The sequence below is a fragment of the Mytilus californianus genome, unplaced genomic scaffold (assembly GCF_021869535.1).
Source record: "Mytilus californianus isolate M0D057914Y unplaced genomic scaffold, xbMytCali1.0.p SCAF_12, whole genome shotgun sequence".
Lineage (NCBI taxonomy): Eukaryota > Metazoa > Mollusca > Bivalvia > Mytilida > Mytilidae > Mytilus > Mytilus californianus.
This window is the reverse complement of record NW_026262604.1, coordinates 54661420-54673988: the sequence shown is the minus strand read 5'-3', so window position 1 is coordinate 54673988 and position 12569 is coordinate 54661420.

Below are 12569 nucleotides of genomic sequence, written 5' to 3'. Positions count from 1 at the left end.
CCTTTCCACGTTTTTATTATATAATCCATAACCTCGAAAAAATTATAACCTCAAAAAGTGTATCAGTCCCTTTTCTTGTCCTCATTTTGTAATCCCACTACAATTTATGGAACAACAGTGAATATTCCGAATAGATAAAACTATACAATGGCCAAAATTCCGAAATTTTTCTAAATGATCAGATTTGAGAACGGTCATCTTTTCAGTAAAACACATTACTTATCTTATAACAAGATTTAAAAAAAAAAAGCTTTAAACTTGCACTATTACCTTCGACCGCTAATTGAATCTAATGATTTACGCCAGACTACATGAAACTGCAATGCCAAAAGAAGACAATTGTTCATATCATAAGCTTTTAGACTGTCTGCCCTTTAGAAAAAGAAAACCTACTACTTATTCATTTACATGCTTTTTATAAAAGCTACTAGGTTTCTAGTTGCAATTAAGCTACTTACAAAAGCTTTTATTTTTAATTGGGTACTTTTACTTTACCCACTATCAGCGCTACCCACATTACAAGGCATTGCATGCTACTATATACAAGAAAACGACGATTCTGAGTTCGGGGAGGGGAGGGGGGGTAATGGTTTTATGCTTAAAAAAATTTCTGATTCCCAACTTTGAAGAAATAAATATTTTGATCAGGGAGAAGGAAAGTATAAATTTTCTGGTTGAGGGCCTATGCCATTAAGTCAAATGTTAAGTTCTTAAAACATTGTTGGTGCTGTGCTCGACAAAAAAAAAATTCTTGTGTGGTACTTAAAAATGGAAAAAAGGAAAAAAGGAAAAAACCACAACCCTTCACCTCAAAGTTCAATTGTCGTTTGAAACGAAAGTCGGAAAATGTCATGACTAGGAAATTGAAAAAAACTAGGACGAAACTGGAAATGTCTGGGTTATGGCGGAATGGATATGTGTTTAATACGAAGATATACCAGACACTGAAGATTTGCAAGTTTATTAGGTAGATAGTAATGATTTCAATCAGCGTTATAAGTTGAAGACATACTTTAAATGAATGCAAAATGAATGAAAATGGATGCGTAATAAGAAGGTTGTTTTCTTAAAATATACATCTAGCAGTTAAAATAACCAATTAACATTTCTATTGAAAGATAATTTATCCTTTAACTTCACATTCTAAAATTAATTTGCTTTCACTATATTTGCATGCTTTTTCATTTATATTTATTAGTATTTGCATGATGCTGCATGACTTTTATGTGATAGTCGGTTAAAGAGCTCACCAGAGCTCATGTTTTGTCTGTTATTATGTATATATATGCCGACTCTAAATAAAATTTACTTACTACATACTTACTTACTTACTATATATAGATGATGTCCTCTCACTAAATAATTCAAAGCTTGACAAAGGTGACTATGTCGAACGCATCAATCCAATCTAACTTGAAATTAAGGATACAACAGATACAGTTAAGTCTACCTCGTATCTTGACTTTCATCTAGAAATTGACAATGACGGTCGGTTGAAAACAAAACTTTACGACAAAAGAGATGATTAGAGCTTCTCAATTGTGAACTTTGCATTTCTATGCAGCAACATTCCAGCAGCGCCTGTATATCGAATATATATCTCCCAGTTGCTACGATATTCAAGGGCTTTTGTTGCCTATCAATGCATCATGATTTCCTTGATGGAGGGTTGCAGCTCACAAGGAAGCTATTTAACCAAAAGTTTTAAGTGATGAAGTTAAAATCATCCCTTCAAATATTTTACCGTTAGGGAATATCTGTTTCCCAGATGAAGACGGATATGTTCCAATCGTCGTAACCACAATCCCGTTCTCCTTTTCCACGAATGTGACCTACCGAATTAGACTTATCACCGGGTTTTTAATTGAACGAGCAACACGACGGGTGCCACATGTAGAGCAGGATCTGCTTACCCTTTCGGAGCACCTGAGATCATCCCCGGTTTTCGGTGAGGTTCGTATTACTCAGTCTTAAGTTTTCTATTTTGTCTTTTTCTTTTTTTGCCATGGCGTTGTCAGTTATAATTTTCGACTTGCTTGAATGTAACTTTGGTATCTTTCGCTTTTCTTTTACTATATCCGAAACGTGATATTAAAATTTCTGGAAACGAATTCTAAAAAATCAATATGATTTTGGCTGTGTAAAATAATTTTTTTTACATTTGCTATTTGTATTTACTGCGTTTCTTGTTATTTCTATAAATGAACCAATGAAAAAAATAAAAAAAATAACCCAACAAAAGAAACACTCATAAACATATTTATCATAAAACCAGTTGTTGGCATGACACGGGTTATGTTCTTCTCATATATTTTATGATGGTATAATACTAAACCCCTAACAGGATGGATTGTGCCTGATATTCATATGATGAAGACATAATCTTTCAATCAGTTAAATTGAGGTCTGGAGCTAGCATGTCAGTAACTGCTAGTAGTCTGTTGTTATTTATGTATTATTGTCATTTTGTTTATTTTCTTTTGTTTCCTATTCTGACATCGGACTCTTCTACATTGGCTAGAGGTATAGGGGGAGGGTTGAGATCTCAAAAAACATGTTTAACCCCGCCGTATTTTTGCGCCTGTCCCAAGCCAGGAGCCTCTGGCCTTTGTTAGTCTTGTATCATTTTTAATTTTAGTTTCTTGTGTATAATTTGGAGTTTAGTATGACGTCCATTATCACTGAACTAGTATACATATTTGTTTAGGGGCTAGCTGAAGGACGCCTCCGGGTGCGGGAGTTTCTCGCTGCATTGAAGACCCATTGGTGGCCTTCGGCTGTTGTCTGCTCTATGGTCGGGTTGTTGTCTCTTTGACACATTCCCCATTTCCATTCTCAATTTTATGAAATACAAAACTATCCACTCACCCCAACCCCAACCCACCCATAAAAAAAAAAAACAAAACAAATTAAGACAAGGCAAAAGGGGTAAACATGAAGCGAAATAGATATGTAACATGAACAAATGACATAAAATTACACGAAAAATTAAAGGGGCATACAAATTGATCATAAGTTTCAACAAGATGATCATCATCCTTGTTAAGTAACCTATCTTGATCTTGGCACCATTTTAAGGAATAGATTTATATATTCTTTCAAATTTTAAAATGTGACACATTTCAGTGTAATAACATGCATTGGTCGATATAAAAAGGCTAGGTTTTATTAACACATTCAAAGTACATTGACAGAGGACACACCACGAATCTTTTATATGTTCATGGGTCGAAGAAATATGTATGGACCGATATATGAACAGTTGCCATTTTTTGTTAGCCCAGATTGCCTCAAAGAGCCAAAATCAATGCTCAATTCTGATTGGCTAAATATTCTTATTAAACTACAATGAACTGATTAGTAATTTATAAAAGCCCCGAAATAATTAAGACTTTTTTACAGGTTTACTGACTTAATTAAGGAAATTTGTAAAATAATCAACCTTTTTGTGTAAATATCTAAAAAAAAAAAAAACAAAGACAAAAGCCTACAGCAGAAATATTGAATATGGTTGGGTTAAATAGTCTCATTAAATTAATAAAAGTTGAGCAGTATCTTTACCTTTAAAAACTTTCCCATCAGAGATACCATTAAAACCACAATCGTAACGTCACAGTATCCAAGTTGCACCCATTTATAAAAAAAAGCAGCAGAAATCTTACCATGTACAAGTTTTGTCAGAGACTAATCAATTTGTATTTTTATAAATTGTCACGAAGCACGTCTTTAAACAATAGCTAAATATATTTATATATACACAAAACTGTCACATCTTATATCAAAAGATGAAGTATCAAGTGAAAAAGAAAAATATACGGAAACATCGCATGCGACGCCAACAAAACGTCAACTCTTAAAAACATATGTCACAGGCATGTATTTCGTACAATGAATAGTAAGCATGTACTTTATATATATGTGGTAAAATTGTTGTAAATATTTAGAGAAATAAAACAAAACATCAGTTATTCGATATGTAAGGATGTGAATAATAAGCATGGATAGAATTTAAAATTTTTTGTTATTTGGAGGTCGGTTCAACTAATTTTTCTATAATTCAGTATGAATTCAAAATAAAATTTGTGGAACTATATAGAAAATAAGGATACATCGGGGTTATACTAAGCTATGCCACTTTTAATAAAATAAAATCTGTAAAGTATGACAATAGCATTACGGACGTTTAATGGAATGAGTCGGACGTGATTTTGATAGGAAGCAACAGACGGTTTACGTCCGTGGTACTATAAATCATACAAGTGGGAAGTTTAGCTAGCTATAAAATCAGGTTAGCTGACCAGTTTCTTCGGAAAATACATGTACCGCGTGCGGAATATGACAGTAGTTTTACTTTCGTTCCGTTGCTTGATAAAGTTCAACATTCGATTTTGTCAGTTTTACAGACTTCCCCTTTTAAAATTTACCTTGGAGTTCGGTATTTTGTTAAACTTTTAAGTCATCGGTCATAAATTAATGATTTACCGCACTAGATAAGACAGAAAATTGACTGAATAATTGAACATTTCTGGATAATGTATTGTTTTATCTTTTAAGAGATTTGAAATTCAAAATGACAGTTTCAGTTCAAAAGGAGTCTTCTATGGTTTATTCTATATACGAATAGAGTAGTGTAACTTATTTTATGAAAATATTTGCAACAAGTTAATTGATTTCCCTCTCCTGTTTTGCAAATGCAAAGAAACACAACACATAAAGCGATTACTTTAATAGAGATCGAAGCAAGTTCCTAAATGTTTACAATAGTTAGAAATAATGCATTAAAGAAATTAGTTAGAAAATGCATGTAATATCAAATAGGAATTTGATGGATAAAACATTTACTTTAAATAAAATTTTAAAGAATGTTAAGGCTTTAAATGAGACAATCCAAACATATTTAGTATTATTTCGATAGATTTGACATTCCCTTTTTTGACTGTCAACGTTAAAAATGAGTACATTTAATTGGCAAAAATTACTAGGATTTACTTGTTTTCCGAAATTTCCAGTGGTCTCTAAATCTTCTGTAGCTTTTGATTGACTTTTAGTTATAAATAGTGTCTCATAATTCATTTCATCGTTGTCGCTGCTATCAGCGACAATATCTTTCGGAATATCTACAATTTCCCATTTTTCGCAGTAATTCTCAAATAATTGTTTAAGTTCTTCGAATAGTAAAAAATGATCGCTTTTAAAGTCAAATATGTCGTCGGATTTAAACAAATATCGTCGCAGAAGAAGAGGTATTAATCCACCCACTAACGTTGCAATGGCTTGATAAGTTCCAGAAATTCATTGTGTTTTACCAAAAGCTAATACAATTATTACCACAAATATTAAAAAAAAAGGATGATAAGAAAATTAAAAGCAGCCTTTTTGTAATTTTCCAATAAGGATCTAGGCGCTCGCAGTACCTTCATAAAACACATTCTGAAGAATGCCTTTTCGTTCAAATATGGCTTACTACTTTCATCAAAGAACAAACAAGGGTAATTTGATTTTAGTAACAGTCTGTTGCATGTTTCGTCAAATTCAATTTGTATATGTGAGTTAATTGAACCTTCATTTAATATTTTGAATTGAAATGCAGAGTATTTTATTTCTTTTTTATTCTTAAAGGTTTCCATAACTTGTTTCTGCATGTCAAATACGGAAAAATCAATGACAGCTTGACTAAATGCATTATACTTTTTCTTCACATTACGTAGAGTATCATAAACATAAAATAAAAGCATACCCCCAAAAGTAACATATGTTAAAACACTAGATGCATTCAATAGTATACATATCGTGAAATACATACATATCTGGAGAAAAAAGATTACAACCTCCAAGGAAATAACCATTGACGACCCAACGGCCATGAACACCATAATTAAAAAAACTGAACGGACAAAAAGCCACAATGCATCTATACACTTCCATGTTTTTCGATTTATCTTTAAACATCTTCCAAAAGGCTTTCGTTATGCCATACAACAAGGTCCACTAGAGGTGAAATCAACATGAAGTAGAAAGGACTTATTAAACATCCAACCAAACCTAGTTTTCTACATGGTAGGACAAGGAACTGAATCAATTTCATTGATTCTGAACTTGATTGTCTATTGTCATTTAAACCTGATCTTTGCATCGCCCATTTTACAAATATTTTACAAAAAGGAACAAAGGCAATAAACCCATAAATGCATATAAAAAATAAATGATTTGGTTTAAGCGAATATGTTAAACTCCATTGTAAATAATTTAGATATTCCAAATTTATTTTTTGTGCGAATCTCTCCCTGTTTGTTCTATCTTCTGACTCAAATACATAATAAAATATTATTCTGACAACCCATGGTATAAGGAGAAACAACAGAAGTATATGCTGCATAAGCGGTAGCAAACATTTATGCCAAACAAGACAATTACAAAATCGAAATTTGCAAATGTCTGTATGACAGCAATCTTTCACATATTCGTGTTCTTTCACATGGCATTTTATAAAAGTTCTATATAGATAATGGAATATCCCTGCGGGTACGTAGTCCGTTGAAACTGTGTTCATTTCTAGAACTTTAAGGTTTATTTCTTTTACTTTCAAAGGAGAATTGCATTGGCTTCTTAATAATTGAACCGTTTTTTGCTCTGTTTCTATTTGATTTTCTTTATAAAACTCATCACTCAGCTTTAAATTGAAGGTACGTTCGATTCTAAGTGTTATTCCATGAATATCCGCCTTATACCATGATGTTGGTATCAACAAAGGTGAATATAAGAATACAATTACATAACAAATGTTCATACCAACAAGAAGGACATCCACAGATTTGTCTCTAATCTGTTGCAAACGAACTCGTCATTGTTTTCTACGGTACAACAGTTGTAGTTTGCAATTTTTAAGAAGCGTATGCTGGAGTTCCATTTGTTTGAAACATTCTAACGCCATTACTCGTAATGGAATATTGACGTGTTCTACTCCGAACATCAACGTCCTTATCGGAAATTGTTCAAATTGAGGATGCATTGCTAAAAGTTCATTTCCAAATCCACCCGCTGTACTATTTACTTACCACCTGTCACAGATTTACCTAACAGTAATTTTCGTATATTGTTTTATAATGAATGATCTACCACTGATTGTCCATCCATGTTGTGATTCGAGTGTTACTGATTATTCTTGTTTAGATGCTACTTGTCGTCTGAGTTTTTTATACACTTGACATGTAGCTGACTTTTTACAATTATAATGTAATGATTTTTCATTATCATTTTTCCATATATCCGTTGTAACATTGTAAAGATTTAGCAACTAGATTGGAAATCTATTAAAACTTATTTTTATTTTTGTGTTGCTTATTTCTGTAAGATAATAAACTATGATAATTAATGTAGAAAGAAAAGCCATCATCAACATCGTCAAAAACCATCAATGGAATTTCGTTGAATCAATCTACCATGGAACACGAATTGCTCATAAATAGAAAGAAAAATCAATATTCCAGTAGCGTTAAAATCACGTGGTCTTTTTCAGAATATTTATTCGTGTCATTTATAAACACCAATCAACAAATACAAATAAAACAAAAACAATCGGTAAATGCCAGTGACTTAATAGCACACGACGAAAGCCTAATGTTCACAAGATATTTAATACATAATAAGGAATAAAGAACAGGCATACAATTTGTGTATATAAATTGTCATCACTTTCACTGTAATAAACTAAAATAACACATTCGATTCATAATCACTTTCATCGTCGTTGGTATGACATTCGCTTTTAGTCAGGAACTCGTCCTCTTTAACTAAGTCATCAATAAGTGATTTGCCATCCAACAACAATCCGGGATAATTGACCGTATCAGAGCATTGGGTGGTGCAGTGTTAGACGTCTTACAGATTTCAATCTGAACATTTGTCCTCTTATGTTTTAGGCAAGAAATACTTGTTACAAGGAGGAAATATACTTACACCAATATTTTGGTGGAATCAATTTTTTTTCTTGGTGTAGAGCAACCATTGTCTTTTTTATTTCATTTTCACCGATTAAGTGTTTCCTATAACACATTAAAGAGGTGATGTAATCAAGCTGTTATAGAAAAAAGTAAAATTACAAAAATACCGAACTCCAAGTGAAATTCAAAGTACTTTAAAAAATGGCAAAAGCAAAAGCACAAACACCTCTTAATGTCATATTCCTGACTTGGTACCAGATCCTCTGAACAATCTCATTTCATTCACAAATTCAATAAATGCATGGGAACCCAGTAAGATAGTGGAGTATTCACGACCATATTTTACAAGTTTAATTACTAGTGAAGCAGTTGTTTTGTTTTGTTTCGTAATCCGCTTTCACTGATCAATAATCCATAATACAATGAATAAAACAGATGCTTCTATCTGCATTTTGACCCTGCCGACATTTTCCCAGGACATTTTAATAGTCAATCGTCAACATGTAAGCATACTGAAATCCAAATCATCCCTCGGAGAATTTTGTTTTTACATTATCCCAGAGGCAACGTAAGATTTGTATTAACTGTCCCCCCTCCTTCCCCCCCTTTCCAATGTTTTTTAGTACTCCGGTCACTTCTTTGTTTTATTTTAACTTCATTGCCTTCACTTATCGATCAATATCTAATTTTTTGTGTAGTGTTTTAACAGTCCACACCAGCTCATGTTGACTTCGTTTTTTCACAACCTATCAAAAGTACTAGTAGTCAAAGAAGTGCTCCGTAACAATCTGTTGAGTTAGGCCATTTGCAAATGTTTTTTTTACAGTTTGTTCTTGTGTTGTGTTGTTAAAGCACTATTTAAGTTAAGAGAGTTATGTGCTCACACATATGTTGAACTCCGCCACATTCTTTTCGTGCATGTCATAAGTGAAAGAATAAGGCCATGAGTTTTTGTGATTGTCATTTTGGACCTTTACTAGCTGACTATACGGTATTGGTTTTGCTTATTGTTGAAGGACGTAACGTACGATGACCTGTATTTGCTTTCATACATGTTATTTGGAATTTGGTGGATAGTTTACAATCAAACCACACCTTTCTAATATTTAAAGTAAGTAATTATGTCGGGAAATTTAAAACTCATTACTCTACAATATTGAAATAATGTTGGTTCAAACTTATTTGTGTTTCAAACAAACAGTGAAGATAGTAATCTTTATGAAATTAAAGATCATTAAAAGAGCAGAAACACTTACAAAGATAGAAAAACGAATATTATGCAATATTCATTGAATCTTAAAACAAAGGTATTATTGTGAAATGAAAAAGATATGTAAATGATTTTCTTTTGAAAAAAAAAAAAAAAACACTGCAGTTTTTGTAACTTTTGTAACCACATAATTTTTTAAGATTAAATTCACATATTGATATCGTGTTCATACGTAAAAAATGATGGATAAATTTGAATCATTGTTTGTTTTTTTAATTATTTCACATTAATGACAGCATAATCTAAAAATGTATTGTCTAGTGAAAAAGCTTTACAGAATGACCAGAAAACGATGACATACAATCAAAGGATTGTTAAGAAAACTGGTATGATTCTTCGTTATCAGACCAGACATGTATCCTCAACAAAATAAAACTGTCGTCTAGTAAAAATAACTTCGGTGGCAGTAATTACCATATCATACAATGAATAATGAATAATTTCAATACCAATACACTAGCCAAAATGCTAGTTTCACTTAAAGAATATCAGAATTCAAACATATCAATAGTACCCCTTCTCTCCTTTCAAATCATGTCATGGAGGCATCTACCAACACGACATCATTAAGAACATGAAAATCCTAGTGACTGGGATAGTGGCAAGCGAGAAGTTCGGGAATGTTTCTTGATAAAAGAATTAAATTTACTCCATCCAAATAGCATCAGCAGGAAGATCTAGCCGTTTTCGTTGATAGAGTTGTTTTATATACATTTACATTAACTACTACATGTTGACATTTTGGGATGTATATGTGCCCAGCCAAGTCGTCATTATATTGAGTTTTGTTTTGCTTTAAATGAGGTATATGATTTCATATTAAATCAATAGTTTAAAATATACCTGTACAAGTGAAAATACATCACCTATTATATTGCATTTCATAAAAATTTTGGCACTGAAGAAGGCCATTTGTTGAGCCGAAATCTTGTTTATACGATTTTTGTTTACATCTTGTTCGTATATTAGTATCATATGTCAGTATCGTTGCAAACAATTAAAACTTGTATATAGTCTTTTATGTTACAAAAAGTTTATTTTGTTATGGACAACAAAAATGTATTTGATTTATTTGATTTTCAAACATATTTCAAACTAAAAACAAGTCTTCTTCAATCACTTGTTTTATATGCTCATACTATGTTATATTTACGTAAAGCCTATACACACAAGTATATACACACATAAGAATACAAAAAGACAAGTGCAGAATATTAATGAACGAAAACACAAAGGTTTTGCAAATTTGTGATTTTTTTATACTAGTAATTGAACTTAGTATTGAAAGTACACACGCAAACCGCATTTTAAATGGCCAAAATAAAAATGTAACGTTATAGTACTTATTTGACCACTTATGTAAACACATGACCTGGTTATGGAATATTTGGTACTTAATTCAATACAACAACAATAGATGCAACATTAAAGATTTTCATAGTTTGAGTACCTGGTAGCAAGATTTTTTCCATCTATACAACTTCACAATGGTTTTGTTCGTCACAAGTGTCTGAGTAGAATTAAAGTTGACGACCCAAGGTTATGCCAAAGAACGTCTCGTCCTTTTTCTACAAATGTTCATTGGAAGATACCAAGACCTTGTTGATATATATTCCGTATCAACTTCACAAATTATACATGATGGTCCTGAAGTATATATTCTAGGTACTGACGTTTTATCATCGTAATTACGTGGTAAAGTTCCCCTTTTTTGTCCTTGTATATTTTCCCTCTTTACTGAGAAGTCCATATTTGATTATACTTATGACATGGCTCGGTACTTATAAATCTTGCCATTGTGTTATTGTGCTATGGTCAATTTTGAATTCTTGTCTTTCATTTTTGCTTAATATGTACTTTGTCTACTAGTATATGCCATTTTGTGTTTCTTTGTTGAAACAGTTATTTGTTTTTATAGTGATTAAGATTATATTACAATGTTGACTGTTGTACCCAAATTTTTGACTTTTTTACCTATCATTTTTTTTTTTTTTTGCTTACACATTGTTGTCAATATAATGGAATTCACTGAAACTGTCTTACAAGTGAGAAGTTTAGCTAGCTATTAATCCAGGTTTAATCAACCATTTTACTACGTAAGGAAATGCCTGTACCAAATTAGGAATATGACAGTTGTTTTCCATTTGTTAGATGTGTTTGAGCTTTTGATTTTGCCTTTTTATAAGGGACTTTTCGTATTGAGTTTCCCTTGGAGTTTGGTATTGTTGTTATTTTACTTTTTGTGTAAATGTATGGTCCTATACAGTCTTGGAATGTAATTTATAAAGTGTTCTAATTTTTTTCCATTGCTATGCTTTGCTAAGTAATACATAATAGATTCATTCTTTGAATATGTGAGTACAATTAGTATGAATACATCAGCAAAATGTACGACATAATTCCCCTTGAGTATTAATAGTTTTATTTTATCCAAGGCGGCTTTGACAATAATGATCATGTGATTAAAAGTATCACGTATGAAATTTAATTTTCACTTACGGTGTCATCGAAAGTGATTAAAAAGAACAAATATAACGTAGCCATATTGCATCAATTGACACAATGTCATAATCAAAACTTCAACATGTTCATTACTTATCAATTATTCCGAAGTCTATACGCTATATATGGACCTGTTCAGATTATATTGACCGGGGACGAAGTCCGAGTGTTGATATATTCTGACAGGTCCATATATGATAATAACGTATTGACTGAGTGACATGATGGCGAAAGATACCAAAGGGACATTCAAACTCATAAGTCGAAAATAAACTGACAACGCCATGGCTAAAAAAAGTAAAGGATGAACAGACAAACAACAGTACACAAAACATAACATAGAAATCTAAAAACTGAGCAACCCTACCAAAACCTTGGGGTAATATCAGGTGTTTCGGAAGGGTAAGAATATCCTGCTAAATAGGTGGGACCATCGTATTGCTCATGTTAGTACACACCCGGTGATCAGTCTATTTCGGAAGGTTACATTCGGTTTTAAAGCGACGGGGTTATCGTTACGACAATTGAAACATATCCGTTGTCATCTGTGAAACGGATATTCCATAACACTCAAACAACTCGTGATGGCGTCCGTAAAATTAACGAAGGGATGAATTAAACTTCACCACTTGAAACCCTAAGCTTGTGAGCAGCAATCCTCCATTTAAGAAATCATGAAAGGAAATACAAGCCCTGGAATACTGGAATATAGTATCAACTGGGGATATATACTCCGTATGCAGGCGCTACCAGAATGTTGCTACATAGAAATGGAAACTTCACAATTGGGAAGCTGAAATCATCTATTTTGTCGTAAAGGTTTGATTTCAACCGACCTTCATATTATATTTCTAGAT